General features: G+C 48.8%; 1 pseudogene; it reads right to left on the reverse strand.

The window, feature by feature from the left end:
- Positions 1 to 2,641: 2,641 nt before the first annotated feature.
- Positions 2,642 to 4,159, reverse strand: LOC147700707 (S-phase kinase-associated protein 2 pseudogene; annotated as a pseudogene).
- Between the last annotated feature and the right edge of the window lie 12,610 nt (positions 4,160 to 16,769).

Genomic DNA, 16,769 nt, shown 5'->3' on the forward strand with positions numbered 1-16,769 from the left:
TTTCAGATAGAGGCCCTCAATTTGTGTCCCGTTTTTGGAAGGCCTTTATGGAAGGTTTGGGAACAGAAGTTAGGTTTTCCACTAGTTACCACCCCGAGACAGATGGGCAGACAGAGAGAGTAAACCAGGAATTGGAACAATATTTACGACTCTTCCTTTTAAAAGAAGAAGGGAATTGGTCGGAATATTTGTGGGCAGCAGAATTTGCTCATAACAATGCCAAGAACACCTCGACAGCGTTCTCTCCTTTCTTTGCAAATTATGGCAGACATCCAAATGCAACCATTCGACAAATGGAAACGGCAGTCCCAGCTGTGGAAGAAGTCATGTCACATTTGTCTCGAATTCAGCAAGACGTAATGAACAATCTATGATCGGCAAAAGAGAAGTACAAGGAATATGCTGATCGGAAGAGAAAAGCAGGACCTTTTTTGGTTACAGGTGACCGGGTCTGGTTAAGTACCAAAAATTTGAGACTCAAAGGAAATCGAAAGTTTCAACCTCGATTTATTGGTCCGTATCCGATAAAAGAACAAATCAATCCGGTCACTTACAAATTGGAACTGCCACCTAAGTTGAAAATACACCCAGTCTTCCATGTTTCACTGTTGAAAAAGGTTTCCATAAGTCTGAGGAGCCACCTACCGCCAAAACCCATCCAGTTGGAAACTGGAACAGAATTTGAAGTCAAAGAAATTTTGGATTCCAAGCGCTCCAAAGGCAAACTGTATTATTTGATAGACTGGAAAGGCTATGGTCCAGAGGAGCGGTCTTGGGAGCAGGAAGAGGATGTTCATGCACCAAGATTGATAAAATCCTTCCATCAGAGATTCCCAACCAAGCCAAGAAGGGAAGGATCTACCTTGTTGGGGGGTACTGTCAGGACTCCAGCTGTGGGCTCTGTCATTACCAATCCGACTGCGTTAAGGAGAAAATCAAGATGCTCTCCAAACACCTGGGTAGATAAAGTACGATCCTGGAGATACAAGATGGCCGCCGTCGTGGCCAGTGTAAAAGACAATGGACGTTCTAGTCTTTCAGATCCGAGGTGTTGAGATTGCTATGTGAAGCGCGAGCGTCATGAAAAACACGCACTTCACTGAAGACCCTAGCTGAGGAGGTTCGTCGTGTCAAGCTGAAGAAGAATTATAGTCTTAGTTTTGAAAAGTACAATAAGTTTAGTGAATAGAAGAGTTAGGGTGGACTCGCTGATGTAGACTCGGCGCAACAAGCCAAGCGCGAGTCTGTTGAACATTGCGAAGGTTCGCCTTTCTAGTCAGAGACCTTGACAGCCGCTATCTGCCTGAGACGCGCTCTTCGTGTCACAGGCGCTGCCACTGCCGCTAAGCTGAAGAGGAGCGGTCGTCACAAAAGAAGCCTCCAGCCGTTGTCGGAGACAGCTGAGGAGAGTTCGCCGGCTGTTCTGTCAGAGGCTTCGAGTTTCCTGAGAACGAGTCCAGGCGAGAGGCGCCTGCAGCGCGAGACGTCAAGAAGGCAACAAGCTAAGTGCAAACCAGCAATTCTGTCACGAAATGTTATGTTAAATAAATGAATATATATATATATATATTTAGCTAATCCAAAAGACTCCTGGGATTCAACAAGTCAGAATACTGAAAAAACTGTAACGCGTGTTTAAAGTTGAGAAAGACAAAAATGAAGAAAGAGTAATACTAACCAGAAAAGCTAAGAAAGACAAAAGTGAAGAAAGAGTAAAACTTACCAGATAAGCTGAGAGACTACTCAAGGAACCCTGTAAACCTACAAGGAGAAAAAAGGGACAGAGTTATTCTTAGCCAAACTACAAATAGGAATAAGACAATAAAACAGAACCCCATTTTAACAGGAGACTCAGTTGCCAGAAAATGACAACAGGTAGCTGAGCAGACGCCAACCCAATACATAAGAAGAGGAGCAAGGTCCTGCAGCGCTAGGGTGGGTGAGCAGAGAAAAGGCATGCATTTAAGAATAGACTAGAGATTAATAGATAGCAGGAGGGTAATGTTGTGTTATTGTTTTTAGGTTCCACACACCTACCAATTTATCAGAAGGCAGAGCCAGAAGGAACCCTTGCGGGATCATTCTCTTCTCTGTTTGTTATTTTATCCACACCCCCTTCCCTGGGGGTAATGAAGGAAGGGTTCAGAGATCTGACCCACCGACATTGCTCAGGGGGATCTGGGTTCTGGCATCTCTGTTCCCGTGCAAGACCTTGGAGAACCAGATAAGTGAGACCCTGACAATGATAGCTGATTAACCAGAAACCGGTCCCAGGATGCTTGTTTCCGGTCCAGGGAAGACATGGCTTGGCAGTTCGGGCTGGACTGTTACCATGAGGCATAGGGTCAGACTGATTTTCATATGGCCATATCTGAACTGGGGTGGCTGAGTGAGCTAAAGAAGGATGATGGATTAAACCCAGATCAGTTGACTGGGGGTGAGTGCTTGCAGTGTTCAAAACTCCGTCCATCATTATCTTTGGGTTTGCTTTGTTCGCCGTAAGTTGGCAGGGTATGCCCAGACATATTGTTAATGTTAATGTTATGGGTGTCTTATATAGCGCTCGGCTACTCCAAGGAGTGTCCCGGCGCTTTCTGACCAATAGCTGAAAACAGAGAAGATGTTTAGTGAGGCCGCAAGCCTTACTTGATGGGTAGAGCCAAGGAACAAGCACCTTCGTATAAGCCATTACTGAGAGCTCGCACATGAGCAACATTTACGGAGAGCGGAGGCGACACAAATGGAAATGGGTGGATCAGGTTCGAAAAACAGCAAGCTGAGGATGAGGCCCTAATTTGAGGTCTCAATGTACAAGTTCCATTCTGACCACATCACCTCCACCTCACACTAACAAGGTTTCCAAATCACAAGCCATCATTCTGTCGAAATGTCAGCCTGCATGTCACACCCCAGATGTCCCGGTTCCGTTTGTTGCCCACAGTTGGTCTTGCAATGGTAGTGAAATGGGAGCAGTTTATGCTTAGGTGAGGTAGTGTTTCTTTGAGGAGCTGGAGCGAACTATCAGTCACAATTCCAAAGACACTGAGTGCCTTTAAACCGGGAAGATTTCCAAGTTCAAGTAACGTGGCAGGTGAAATCTGATAACATCGACTGAGCGACAGGTTATTGAGGTAAATGAGCTGATGAAAGTCTGGAAAACACTCCGATGTCAGCATTACGCTGTCGCTTAGATCCAAGTTGGTGATATTAGGACATCGCTCAACTAACAACTTGACATCAGCAATCTGCAGATTTTTTCTATAACCACTGGCGTTCAACTGTGTCACGCTTGGAGGAATATGGTTCATCAAGGCTTTAATATGGTCTGCCGTGAAGTCGCACCAAGATATGTTCAGCTCCTCCAACCGAGAGCAGTTGATTAGCACCTCCTCTAGCGTTTCAGCAGAGAAACCAGAACAACCCGAGAGGTTTAAACGAACCAGTTCTGTATTCTGTGCAATTGATCGTAGAATTTCATCCGACAGCACCAGTCCCTCCAAGCTCAGGTTTTGCATTTTATGGCAACGGCAAAGGATGCTGTGTAGAGCAGCAGTGCTTATTGTGCAGTTCGAAAGATCCATATGTTGAATACGCAGAGGGCTGGAGTTTTTAAACAATGGATCAGCAACACAGGCTTGTGGGCAACGAAAAGCAACAATGCCAGCAGAAAGCACCTGACCAATAACTCCTGGGAGCAGACTTTTACCCGTCAGATCGAGACTGTGCCAAAGTGACTCATCAAACGAGAGACAATGCCACCTCTTGCAGACCCGTAAAACCTTCAGAAGGGTAGTCAACGGTAAGTAGGAAAAGATGCTGAGAAAATGCTCATCAGGAAGCGCTTCCCAAGATACCCCACGACTTATCTCCCGGCTCTGCCTGGGCCTTCGTGCAATCACAAAGCACTGATCACCATCCTTATCAGCAAGGCGCTTCCTTTTATGAGGTGGTGATGAACTCAGGATCTGTTCCTGGGGTGTGTTCTCGGTGTCCAGCAGCTCCTTGTCTATAAGCGACACCCCCATCCCAGAGAGCAGCTCTGTCGTCTTGCTTGAATCCCAGGCCCATGTAAAGTTGGTAATGTTGTTGCAGGAAGCAGAGATATCCTGAAGATGTCGCCTCTGCATCTTTCCTCCGTCTGGTCGTGCGTTTTCACAGCCTGCTTTCCCTTCCCGCTCCAGATTGAAACAAACTAGCTAAGATCCAACCCGCCAGAGGAAGCAGGGTCCCTTGTTCACTTTGCCACAGGATTCAAGCTAGCCTGGCTGATGACGGCTGAAAAGCCAGAAACTGGTCCCTGGATGCTTGTTTCCGGTCCAGGGAAGACATGGCTTGGCAGTTCGGGCTGGACTGTTCCCATGAGGCACAGGGTCAGGCTGATTCGCATATGACAAGGTATATATGTCCCTAGAGGAATCATTCATCATTATTTCTTGTTTTCTATAGTGTCACAACAGTGAACAACACTTTTCTTAATACAGGGAATATCTTTACAAACCCCAAGTAATATAAAGAATTTACTTTAATTCAAGTTTTCTTTTTCAAATCAAATACGGCAAGGCACATACAACTGCTGATATCTGTTTGCGTTGCAGTGGTGCACATTTTGCTTATAAACATATGGAAAACAAAACACCATATATCAGAATGGAACAGAACATTTCAAACCAATTTCATTCTGTCTATTGATCATAAAAGTACAAGCAAAAAAGTGCATATGCGTTGACGTTTCAGTCTCTTAGTGGTCTAGAAGATCCTCAAGACCATCTCCAGGACGGTGTAGTTACACACACTGTCTACGACAATAAAAAAGTACACATTTAACAACCCTGTGTTCAAAGATATCGTCTGCTCAACACTCAACAAACAAGATTACTCAACTCAAAAGTGTCTTCCAGTAATCAATAAACCAAATGAATCTGTGAATAAACGTAAGAAATCAATCCAGTGCCACCACGCACCCAAGTGCATAACCATACCTCTGGTGTATCATGCACAAAATCAGTGTTACCAAAACTACAATCATGGCACCCACTCATTTCCAAAAATCACAGAAAACTCCTTCTCACCTTTATATTTAAAAACTGAATTTAACACAAGAGACAAAGATAACATAGTGTTATACACTTAAAATACTCGACTGTTTTTTCGAATATCATTGCCCCACCATTCTACTCATATCTCTGAAATATGATCAAAACATACAGGGATCTAAAAATAAAGGTGAATACACTGACCATTAGAATCATTCTGTAGCCCAGTTATAGCCATAACCTATGCAAATGACATAAACAACAAAACCATTGAAAACACAATGAAAACGTACTTGTTTTGTGATCTGGCATGGCTCAGCTCAAGTACCCGACTCAGAAGACCGAGTAAGACATGTGAATACCAGCTGACCTCAAATCATTCAGACGTGGTGACGTCACATGCAGCGGCCGTATCGGAGTACCAAAGGAAAAAATGTATGCTTTACTAAACCAATGTTTTCCTAAAGACCATAACACAAGTATTGCTTTTACTTACATGAAAACCTCACAGGTTCTCATAAGGATTTCAAGTATGGGTATCTGGCGTCCCTCAATGCTTACACCTACACTCAAACGAGTACGGTTTAAAGAATATATATCAACTGGCCTCAATTGCTTAACACCCACAGTAACGTTGCATGCATCGTAAAAGCGACGGCCCAAGGGCGTAACAATTCCCCCCCCCCGCAGCCCCCGCGGTGCGAAGGGCACCACTCTCTTCAGTAAATGAAGGGGATCCCCTCAGCTCTTCAGTGAGATCTGTGAGAGAGGCTTGCACGAAAGCAAGCCTCTCTCCCTCTAAAGCAGATGCAGGCTGTCTGCAGCCTGCTCTGAGCCCCTCCCGCTGACTGAAGAGAAACAATGTTTCAACTTACATTGTTTCTCTTCAGTCAGAGCCACCAGCCAGGCCAGGAACAAGGGTGGGGGTTGTGGCCCCAGAGGCAGCATTCCCCACAGGGCTCTGCTCCTCTGAGAAGAGACAAGGACAAGGATGGGGTGGGCGCACCAGAGACAGCATTCTCCAGGGCAATGCTCATATGAGAAGGGATGAAGCAGCAAAATGGTGCCCTCAGTTAAGCTCTCTTGTTAGAATGCACCATGGTCCTCTGCAGAGATGGGGGGCCAAGAGAGGGGGGCAAGGGAGGGCACTTGCTCCCCTCCCCCCCTGGATGGCCAGTGCGTCTGGTGTGGGCCCAGTCAGGGACGGCCCTAGTCCATCATGCTTTTGAAATGGTGTCATTGTTCCAGGTGGCAGCCCCCTCCATTCTGTAGGAAGGGTGCAAGGGGGTGTCCGAGAAGGGTGCAAAGCAGAGGGCAGAAGGGTGCAAGGTAGAGAGGAGAAGGGTGCAAGGCAGAGAGGAGAAGGGTGCAAAGTGGAGGGGAGAAGGGTGCAAGGCAGAGGGCAGAAGGGTGCAAGGTAGAGAGGAGAAGGGTGCAAGGCAGAGAGGAGAAGGGTGCAAAGTGGAGGGGAGAAGGGTGCAAGGCAGAGGGGAGAAGGGTGCAAGGTAGAGAGGAGAAGGGTGCAAGGCAGAGAGGAGAAGGGTGCAAAGTGGAGGGGAGAAGGGTGCAAGGCAGAGGGGAGAAGGTTGCAAGGAAGAGGGGAGAAGGGTGAAATAAAGAGTCGAGAAGGGTGCAAGGTGGAGGGGAGAAGGGTGCAAGGCAGAGGGGAGAAGGGTGCAAGGTAGAGAAGGGTGCAAGGCAAAGGGGGAGAAGGTTGCAAGGCAGAGGGGAGAAGGGTGCAACGGGGAGGGGGAAAAGGGTGCAAGGCAGTGCTGAGAAGGGTGCAAGGCAGAGGGGAGAAGGGTGCAAGGCAGAGAGGAGAAGGGTGCAAGGTAGAGAGGAGAAGGGTGCAAGGCAGAGAGGAGAAGGGTGCAAAGTGGAGGGGAGAAGGGTGCAAGGCAGAGGGCAGAAGGGTGCAAGGTAGAGAGGAGAAGGGTGCAAGGCAGAGAGGAGAAGGGTGCAAAGTGGTGTCCGAGAAGGGTGCAAAGCAGAGGGCAGAAGGGTGCAAGGTAGAGAGGAGAAGGGTGCAAGGCAGAGAGGAGAAGGGTGCAAAGTGGAGGGGAGAAGGGTGCAAGGCAGAGGGCAGAAGGGTGCAAGGTAGAGAGGAGAAGGGTGCAAGGCAGAGAGGAGAAGGGTGCAAAGTGGAGGGGAGAAGGGTGCAAGGCAGAGGGGAGAAGGTTGCAAGGAAGAGGGGAGAAGGGTGAAATAAAGAGTCGAGAAGGGTGCAAGGTGGAGGGGAGAAGGGTGCAAGGCAGAGGGGAGAAGGGTGCAAGGTAGAGAAGGGTGCAAGGCAAAGGGGGAGAAGGTTGCAAGGCAGAGGGGAGAAGGGTGCAACGGGGAGGGGGAAAAGGGTGCAAGGCAGCGCTGAGAAGGGTGCAAGGCAGAGGGGAGAAGGGTGCAAGGCAGAGAGGAGAAGGGTGCAAGGCAGAGGGAAGAAAGGTGCAATGAAGAGAGGAGTAGGGTCTAAGTCAGAGGGGAGAGGGGTGCAAGGTAGATAAGGGTGCAAGGCAGAGGGGAGAAGGGTGCAAGGTAGAGAAGGGTGCAAGGCAGAGGGGAGAAGGGTGCAAGGTGGGGGGAAGGAGGGTGCAAGGCAGGAAGGAGAAGGGTGCAAGGTAGAGAAGGGTCCAAGGCAGAGGGAAGAAGGGTGCAGGCGGATGGGTCAAGTCCTTTCTGAATGACCGATCCCAGGCAGTCAAGCTTGAGAACTTCACGGCGCCCAAACTCTTCACCACCTGCGGAGTTCCGCAGGGCTTGTCATTGTCCCCCCTACTGTTTAATCTGTACCTCAAACCGCTGTTGTACTCTGTAAAAAACAGGAAGGTCACAATATATAACTATGTGGACGACCTGCAGCTCATATTCCCACTAAACTCCACAGACTCCGTTGAGGAATTTCAGGCCACTATGCTGCACATTCAAGGGTGGATGGAGATGAACCATCTAAAACTCAACCCTGGAAAGACCGAGCTGGTACTCCCGGGTAAAAGCGCAACTAGCTGGGGCCCTCATTTTTGGCCGCCCTCAATGGGATCTCCCCCGTCTCCCTCTCCTGCGGTAAAAAGCCTCGGGATCACCCTTAACACCGATCTCTCACTGAAAAGTCAGGTGGGAACCGTGATCTCCTCATGCTTCTTCCAGCTACGGAAGATTAAGAAAATTGCTCATCTGCTCACGCACTCTGCCCTCATCCAGATGGTAATCGCCTTGGTCCTCTCCCGCTTAGATTTCTCCAACTCCATCTATTTAGGCCTCCCCTTGGCCCTTTCTAATCGTCTGCAGATTGTGCAAAATCAGGCGGCCAGACTAATATTTAAATGCAACGGCAGGAGCTCGACAAAACCACTGCTAGCCACTCTTCATTGGCTACCTATAGCCCAACAGGTAACCTTCAAAGTAGGCTGCTTGGCCTTTAAGGCTCTTCATGGTAAAAGCCCCAAGTTTATTAACCATCTCATAAACAAACACGAACCGACTCGTAACCTCTGCTCTGCCCACCTGTCCCTCCTCACCTTGCCCCTCTTCAAAAAGAAACGCCTTGGCGGATGCCGATTTGCTTATTTGGCCCCAAAGATCTGGAACTTGTTTCCTCTGTCACTCCGGAGTTGCACTAATCTAATGGAATTCAGGGGTGCACTAAAGACCTGGTTGTTCAAGCAAGCACACGGTTAGGTTACTGCTTACCATCTCTTCTCTCGTCTAGCGCCGTGAAACCTCTGGGTGCCCGTGCGCTGTACAAATCCCGAATTACATAACATAACATAACAGAGGGGAGAAGGGTGCAAGGCAGAGGGGAGAAGGGCACAAGGCAGAGAGGAGACGGGTGCAAGGTAGAGAAGGGTGCAAGGCAGAGGGGAGAAAGGTGCAAGGCAGAGGGGAGAAGGGTGCAACGGGGAGGGGCAGAAGGGTTCAAGGCAGAGGGAGAAGGGTGCAAGGCAGAGTGGAAAAAGGTGCAAGGCAGAGAGGAGAAGGGTGCATGGCAGAGGGAAGAAGGGTGCAAGGCAGAGAGGAGAAGGGTTGAAGAAAGAGAGGAGAAGGGTGCAAGGCAGAGGGAAGAAGGGTGCAGAGTAGAGGGGAGAAGGGTGCAAGGCAGAGGGGAGAATGGTTCAAGGCAGAATAGAGAATGGTGCAAGGTAGAAAAGGGTGCAAGGCGGAGGTGGAGTAGGGTGTAAGGCAAAGGGGAGCAGGGTGCAAGGCAGAGGGGAGGAGGGTGCAAGGCAGAGGGGAGAAGTGTGCAAGGCAGAGGGGAGAATGGTGCAAGGCGGAGAAGAGAAGAGTTCAAGGCAGAGGGCAGAAGGGTGCAAGGTAGAGAAGGGTGCAATGCAGAGGGGAGAAGGGTGCAAGGTAGAGAAGGGTGGAGGGGAGAAGGTTGCAAGGTGGAGGGGAGAAGGGTGCAAGGCAGTGGGGAGAAGGGTGCAAGGTGGAGAGTAGAAGGGTGCAAGGCAGATAGGAAAAGGCTGCGCCTTGAGACCCTACGGGTAAGTAGTGCGCTATATAAATGTCTTTGATTGATTGATTGAAGGTAGAGAAGGGTGCTGGAGAACCGGGCCTTATGGGCCTGGCGGCGCAGGGCACGCCTTAAATCTCCAAGTTCACCTACCTTGTTGAACAGAGACACAAGACACTCTGTTGGGCATAGAAAACCAGGTTTATTAGCTGCAGCTAAGCACAGTTGTCCCAGAAGTACATACAGCTTATATTCAGAGACGACTGCCACTTTAGTCTGTGGCGCACAATCTTTTATAGCACACATTTTTACAACGTTTACTCCAAGTACATACAAAGCAAACCAATAGGAAAAGTTGTAAAAAAACCTATCAGGTGTCCCAAATACACCCCTCTCTCAAACCCTGTGTGTCACCCCTCCCAACAAATTAATCAGTGCTAGTACCGGCAATCCAATTTGCAGGTGGCAGGACTTATTTGTGTGCCTCAAAGGATAGTTGTGTAACGAGAGAATACAAGGAGAGAATGGCAAAGGCCAGTCGGATCAGATAATGTAAGGAAAGAATAGGAGAAGCCAAATAGTCAATCGAGACAGGGATCAATCAACCCAGACATGGATTAGTGAACTCAGCCAGACCCTGACATTGGTTTCGTAAACTAGGGCAGGGGGTTACTTTTTAACAGAAGAGACATGTAGCAGCTGGGAAAAGCAAAAAAACACTCCGTTCGCCGTGCTGCCTGAGTGAGGGCAACACAAAATGGCGACGGGACACAAAATGGAGGCTAAATACGGGACGAAGTTGGAAACCGAAGAACCTCAGACCCTCCTTTTGCCATTACTCAGGCAAAACACAAAGGACTCACGTTAATCTGAGTCGATGTCAAAGGCCATGAGGTCGTCGAGCTGTTGCTGCAACATCATTTTAATGTTCTTTGTTTTCTGTGACACAGGCCTTGGGACACACATGGTGGCATAAAGACCGCAGATGGCAGGGCCACACTGTAAACAGAGACAAGAGAAAATGTTGGCCAAAACCATTCCAAGGAAAGTTAGTATCTTTCATCACCAAGTGGACAGTAGTCCCCAAAACCATCCTAATGCAGACCAATCTCCTGTGTCCTGTTGTATAGACTCGGAAATTACATGCAACTTAGAGATGGCTTGGTATACCGTAGGGGCATTATCAGGAATATAAATGCAGCAACTAGACCCAATCAATTTACAGACTCCTCCGTGATCTGCAAGGACAATGTCTAGAACCATCTGGTTCTGCAAAGTCATAAGGCGATCCGCCTGAAGCTCGGCTGTCAGATTACTCAAGGCTCCAGAAGTTACATTTATAGAAGCCTCAACAATGCAAACTAGCTGTCTGATGTCTCTGCTGTTAGCCTTTGGGCCCCAGAAAGTAAGCAACCCTTTAATAAAGTCACCTCCTTCTTGTCCTGCAGTGTCCTTAGAATCAATAACCCCTCTGCCTTGTCTTTTTCTGTAATGACCTGAAGGAGCGGTATATGTTGGAGGAAGAAGGAAAGCCACATAACAAGTTCCTGAAAAATAGGTAGGAAGCCACGTATAGGCTCTATCATGACAGACAAAATATGTGCCTTGTGATGGCACTAACGGTGCAGAAATCTGAGGTGAATAGATATACGTATGGGAACAAACACTCTTTTCCTGTTGATTTTTAACATTTTGGCCAATGATCTGCAAACAGAAATTACCTTGATGAGGTACAGTTCAAATTGGTGGGGACCTACTTCGTCTAGCCTTATATGTATGGCTAGTAACATAACGAGTCACGTTCCAGCCATCATATGCTCGTTTCTCATCAACTGGAATCTCACTAATCTCAGCAATTCTAGCCATGGCCACTATTCCCTTTATCAAAGAACTGTGGCTAAAATCTTCTCCACCACCATATGGACTACCAGGAGGATATCGAAGTTGATTCTGATACACATTAGAAAACATGGACAAATAGGCCCAAGCAGAGCCTTCGTAGGAAAATGGAAGGACTAAATATGGCATCCCTCTCTCTGTGTTATGGGGCATGAGCCCACAAACCCAACAGTCAGTAGTATTGACTACCAGTTGATGCTGATGCAACAACTGAATGAATGAATTATTTAAGTATTCTGTTCTCCTAATTTGCTAATGTTCTGGTAGTGTATGAAACTGATGTGGGGAGGCAGTGGTAGGAAAAGATAAAGAAACAGAAGTTAAAACAGGTTCTTGCTGCATAGTGCGAACAAGACAACTCACACAAGCCAATAGAATACATGAACATATTAAAATACATAAGGTTATGCCACATGGACTAACCAACAGACTTTTATATTTACTTTTCATTTTTTCATTCTTATCACTCTTTTCCACTTTAATATCCATTCTCTAAAGCGTTGATCACAGTAATCTTCCTAGATCACTTAGCTGTGATTAATAGCCGTCCTATGACACTGCAAGTCCTGCAGACCTACTGTCACTACTCAGGTCACAGCCTAAGACTCCTACCTTGACCCTGCAACTTGATGGACAGTGGGAAAATAAATGTCTCTCAAAAAGTGTGATCAAAAAATGGAAAAAAAGAAAGTTCAATTGTCTTTTGTTGATCTGGATCTTAAGTTGTACCGAGTCTTATTAGCGATTGTTTGTTCTTGAAACAAAGTCTCTGGATTTACTGTGTTCAGTCACAGATGTGATGGTACAGTTTCTTGCAACACGTCGTCATCTTCTTTCTCAGAGTTTGTTTGATCCAGACGTGCACTACTAAAAGGTACAAATCGAGGGACCCTTTCTCCTTCACTGTCACTTATACCCTTGCAAACCCACTGATCAAAAGGTAAAGGCAAAGGTACCCTCTTACAGTGCACGCCATGGACCCAATTCTTCTTCCCGACGACTTTTACTGCTGTACGTGTTGCTAACAAAACTTGCCGAGGCGATCCCCAACGAGGTTCCAGATACTTTTTCCGCTGGAAATTCTTCAGACAGACCCAGTCACCGGGTTGGATGGAGTGACCTGGATCTGCAGAGTCCTCCGGCAAAGCGTTTTGAACCTGTTGGTGAAGAACACGCAATTTAGTGGTGAGGTCATGCAAATAGTCAATCAACATTGGATATGGGATGTCAGAATACTTTTTAGGTCAAGCAACTCCCCAGACATTGGCTGGGCGTCTAAAAACGACCTCAATCAATCAATCAATCAAGGCATTTATATAGCGCACTACTCACCCGGAGTGTCTCAAGGCGCTAGGGGAGCCAGGTCTTGAGCTGCTTCCTGAAGGCGAGGTGGTCCTGGGTCAGGCAGAGGTGGGTCGGGAGGGAGTTCAAGTCTTGGCAGTGAGGTAGGAGAAGGACCTTCCCCCTGTGGTGGCTCTTTGGATGCGGGGGACGGCAGCGAGGGCATGGTCGGTCGATCGAAGCTGGCGTTTGGGAGCATAGAAGTTGAGGCGGCTGTTGAGGTATCCTGGGCCTTGGTTGTGTAGGGCTTTATGTGCGTGGGTGAGGAGACGGAAGGTGATTCTCTTGTTGACCGGGAGCCAGTGCAGGTCTCTCAGGTGTCCGGAGATGTGGTTGCGCCGGGAGATGTCCAGGATGAGTCGTGCTGGAGTTTGGCAATGGTTTCGGCGTAGAGGGAGTTGCCGTAGTCCAGGTGGCTGGTGACGAGGTTCTGGGTGACCGTCTTCCTGGTCTCGGTGGGGATCCACCGGACGATCTTTCGTAGCATGCGCCGGATGTTGAAGCACGTCGAGGAGACGGCGTTGACTTGTCTGGTCATGGAGAGGGAGGAATCCAGGATGATGCCCAGGTTGCGAGCGTGGTCTGTCGGTTTGGGTGCGCTGCCTAGGGCGGGGGGCCACCAGGAGTCATCCCAGGCGGAGCGTGAAGATCCCAGAATGAGGACTTCCGTCTTGTCCGAGTTCAGTTTCAGGTGGCTGTTCTTCATCCATTCGGCTACCTCTTTCATCCCTTCAAGTAGGTTGGCTCTGGCGGTGGCGGGGTCGTTGGTGAGGGAGAGGATCAGCTGGGTGTCGTCGGCGTAGGAGATGATGTTGAGGTTGTGCTGGCATGCGATGACTGCGAGGGGGCTCATGTAGACGTTGAAGAGGGTAGGGCTGAGCGAGGAGCCTTGAGGAACGCCGCAGATGACTTCGGTGGCTTCTGATCTGAATGGGGGAGGCGGACTCTCTATGTCCTTCCGGGGAGGAAGAAGATGATCCACTCCAGTGCCTTCTCCTGGATTCCGACGTAGCTGAGGCGCTGTACTAGGGTACGGTGGCAGACAGTGTTGAAGGCCGCGGAGAGGTCAAGGAGGATGAGGGCAGCTGTTTCTCCGTTGTTGAGCAGGGTTTGGATGTCATCGGTGGCTGCGATCAGGGCGGTCTTGGTGCTGTGGTTGGCCCGGAAGCCAGACTGCGAGAGGTCGAGGGATCTGTTCGTCTCGAGGAAGGTGGCCAGCTGCTTGTTGACGGTCTTCTCGGTGACTTTTGCAGGAAACGGGAGCAGCGAGATGGGGCGGTAGTTCTTGAGGTCGGTGGGGTCGGCTGATGGTTTCTTAAGTAGAGAGCTGAGTTCGGCGTGCTTCCAGCTCTCCGGGAAGGTAGCGGTGTGGAAGGAGGTGTTGATTATGTCCCGCAGGTAGGGTGCGATGACAGTGTCGGCCTTGTTGAAGACGTGGTGAGGGCAGGGGTCGGTCGGAGATCCGGAGTGGATGGAGTTCATCGTGCGGATGGTGTCTTCGGTGCTGATCGGGGTCCAGGCACGGAGGGTGGTGGTGGGGAGAGCTGGTTCGGTCATGGCGTGCGTCGGTTGAGTGCAGAAGCTGTTGTGTATGTCCGCGATCTTGTTGTGGAAGTAGGAGGCGAGGGAGTTGCAGAGGTCTTGCGAAGGGGTGATGTTGTTGTTTCCGGCGTTGGGGTTGGAGAGCTCTTTAACGATGTTGAAGAGTTCCTTGCTGTTGTGTGCGTTGTTGTCCAGTTGTTCCTTGAATGCAGTTTTCTTTGTGGCGTGGATCAGTTGGTGGTGTTTTCGGGTGGCGAGATTGAGGGCAGTCATGTTGTCCGGTGTTGGGTCTTTGCGCCAGGCTTTCTCGAGGGCTCTGCAGTTCTTCTAGGAGCTCTTGAGTTTGTCAGTGAACCATGGGGCTTTCTTGCTGCTGGGTCTGCTAGGCGGGGTCCTCAGAGGGGCGAGGTTGTCTGCGCAGTGGCTAATCCACTACGTGAGGTTGGTGGCCGCTTCGCTGGGGTTCGTTGCGCTGGTGGGTGGGTTCTTGCTCAGGGAAGTCACGAGCTGGTCGGCTGTGATCTTGTTCCAGCTTCTGCGTGCAACCTGTTGCTGGTGGTGGTGGATCATGGTCCTTCTGAAGCTGAAGTGGATGCAGCTGTGGTCCGTCCAGTGGAGTCCGGTGGCACATTTAGAAATGCTTCGTTCTGCCATACTGAAGCCAGAATTTAACAGATCCCTTTTGCACTGATATGGGCTGGACCATGCGCCATAGTAACTATAGGTAATACATAGGCGTCTGGTAACAGCCAATGCTGATGTTCTGACAATTCCGTCCAACACCCTGTCGCCTCTAACATTCCCATACTTTCTCTCCACTTACTCAATTCCTTCTCAGTAGCCTCTTCTTGAATCGTTCTCACACTTTCTATTGTGTCCTCACACATTCCTCCCTCTCTGACCCATCTTGCAGGGCCTGCAACACACATGCGACTCGTAGCATCTCTCGCTGTCTCTTTTGCTACCTCGTCTGCAAAAGCATTCCCGCGACCCACATCATCAGTGATCTTCTTAGGAGCACTACACTTTACTATCGCTATTTGGGAAGGCAAAGCAAGTGATTCGAGAAGGTCAGATACAAACTGACCATGCTGTATCTTAGTTCCATGGGAAGTAAAGAATCCTCTTTCTTTCCACAAACGACCGAAGCTATGAGCCACGCCAAAGGCATATTGGTTATCAGTGTAAACATTGACTCTCTTTCCCTTAGCCAACACAAACGCTCTCGTCAGGGCAATCAGTTCAGCTGCTTGGGCTGAATTCTGTGCAATGCGTGCTGTCTCTACTACCGTATACAAGGTGGTAACAGCATAGGCTGCAGTCGTCTCACTATTAGGAAGTTTGAAACTAGACCCACCCACCCATAGGATTCCGTCCGGGTCCACAAATGGTATGTCTTTTCTGCCTTTCGTTTCCTCCTCTGTTCCGAGAATACAATCATGCTGTTCTTGAGTGTCTTTCTCTTACGGAATAGGTAACAATGTTGCTGGATTTAAAGTATTACACTGCTTGATATGTAAATGGCTAGCCAAGAGCGTCAGCTCTTATCCAGACAAGCGGACACACGTAAGGTGTTGTGTTTGTGTTCTGTTCAAAAGAGTATCCACTGAATGTGGTACCATAACTAAAAGAGTGTTGTCTAGTACCAATCCAGCAGATTGATGAATGGAGATCGCTGCTGCTGCTGTAACTTTGATTCAAAAAAGGGGGTGGTGATGAACAGAGTGTCTGAATTAAGCAGACCACTCTTACCCAGTCCAAAGATCAGGGCTTGATCCATCACCGTTATTTATCTCACTGCACCATCCCAGCTCAGAACCTGGCTATATGCAAATCAGTCTGTCCCTGGCCCAGTGTATCATGGGAACAGGGCAGACTAAACTACCAAGCCAATTCTTCACCAGAAAGGAGACAAGCTACCGGGGACCGGTTTCTGGCATTTCAGCCGTCTTCGGCCCGGCTTGCTTGAATCCTGATGGTGCAGTGAGAAAGGGACTTATGTCTGAGTATACCCTGCCACACCTATAGTTATGTTATGTTATGTTATGTTAAATAATTTCTACCGCGCACGTACACCGGGACGGTTTCTTGGCGCTCATAACAGACATAACAAACCAGGGCCAGGGGATCATACTGTTCCAGCTTTGAAAAGAAAAGTTTTTAAGGTTCTCCTAAATGACTCATAGGTAGGGCAGTGACGAAAAGAAGAGGGAAGGGAATTCCAAAAGATGGGGCCGAGAGAAGAAAAGCGCAAACCGCCATGCTTCTTCCGACGGAAAGATGGAATGCAGAGAAGATTATCAGCAGATGATCTTAGATTACGGGTGGGAAGATATCTCTTCAGTTTAGAAGACACAAATTCAGGGGCGCGATCGTGAAGAGATTTGAAGACGGTGCATCCGAGTTTGAAGGAGCACCGTTGGGCCACTGGGAGCCAATGAAGGCTCCTCAGAATGGGAGAAACATGCTGGTGTTTAGGTTGGTGAAACACCAAGCGGGCCGCCTGATTC

This window comes from Lissotriton vulgaris, chromosome 7 (assembly GCF_964263255.1).
Source record: "Lissotriton vulgaris chromosome 7, aLisVul1.2, whole genome shotgun sequence".
In the NCBI taxonomy this organism is placed as follows: Eukaryota; Metazoa; Chordata; class Amphibia; order Caudata; family Salamandridae; genus Lissotriton; species Lissotriton vulgaris.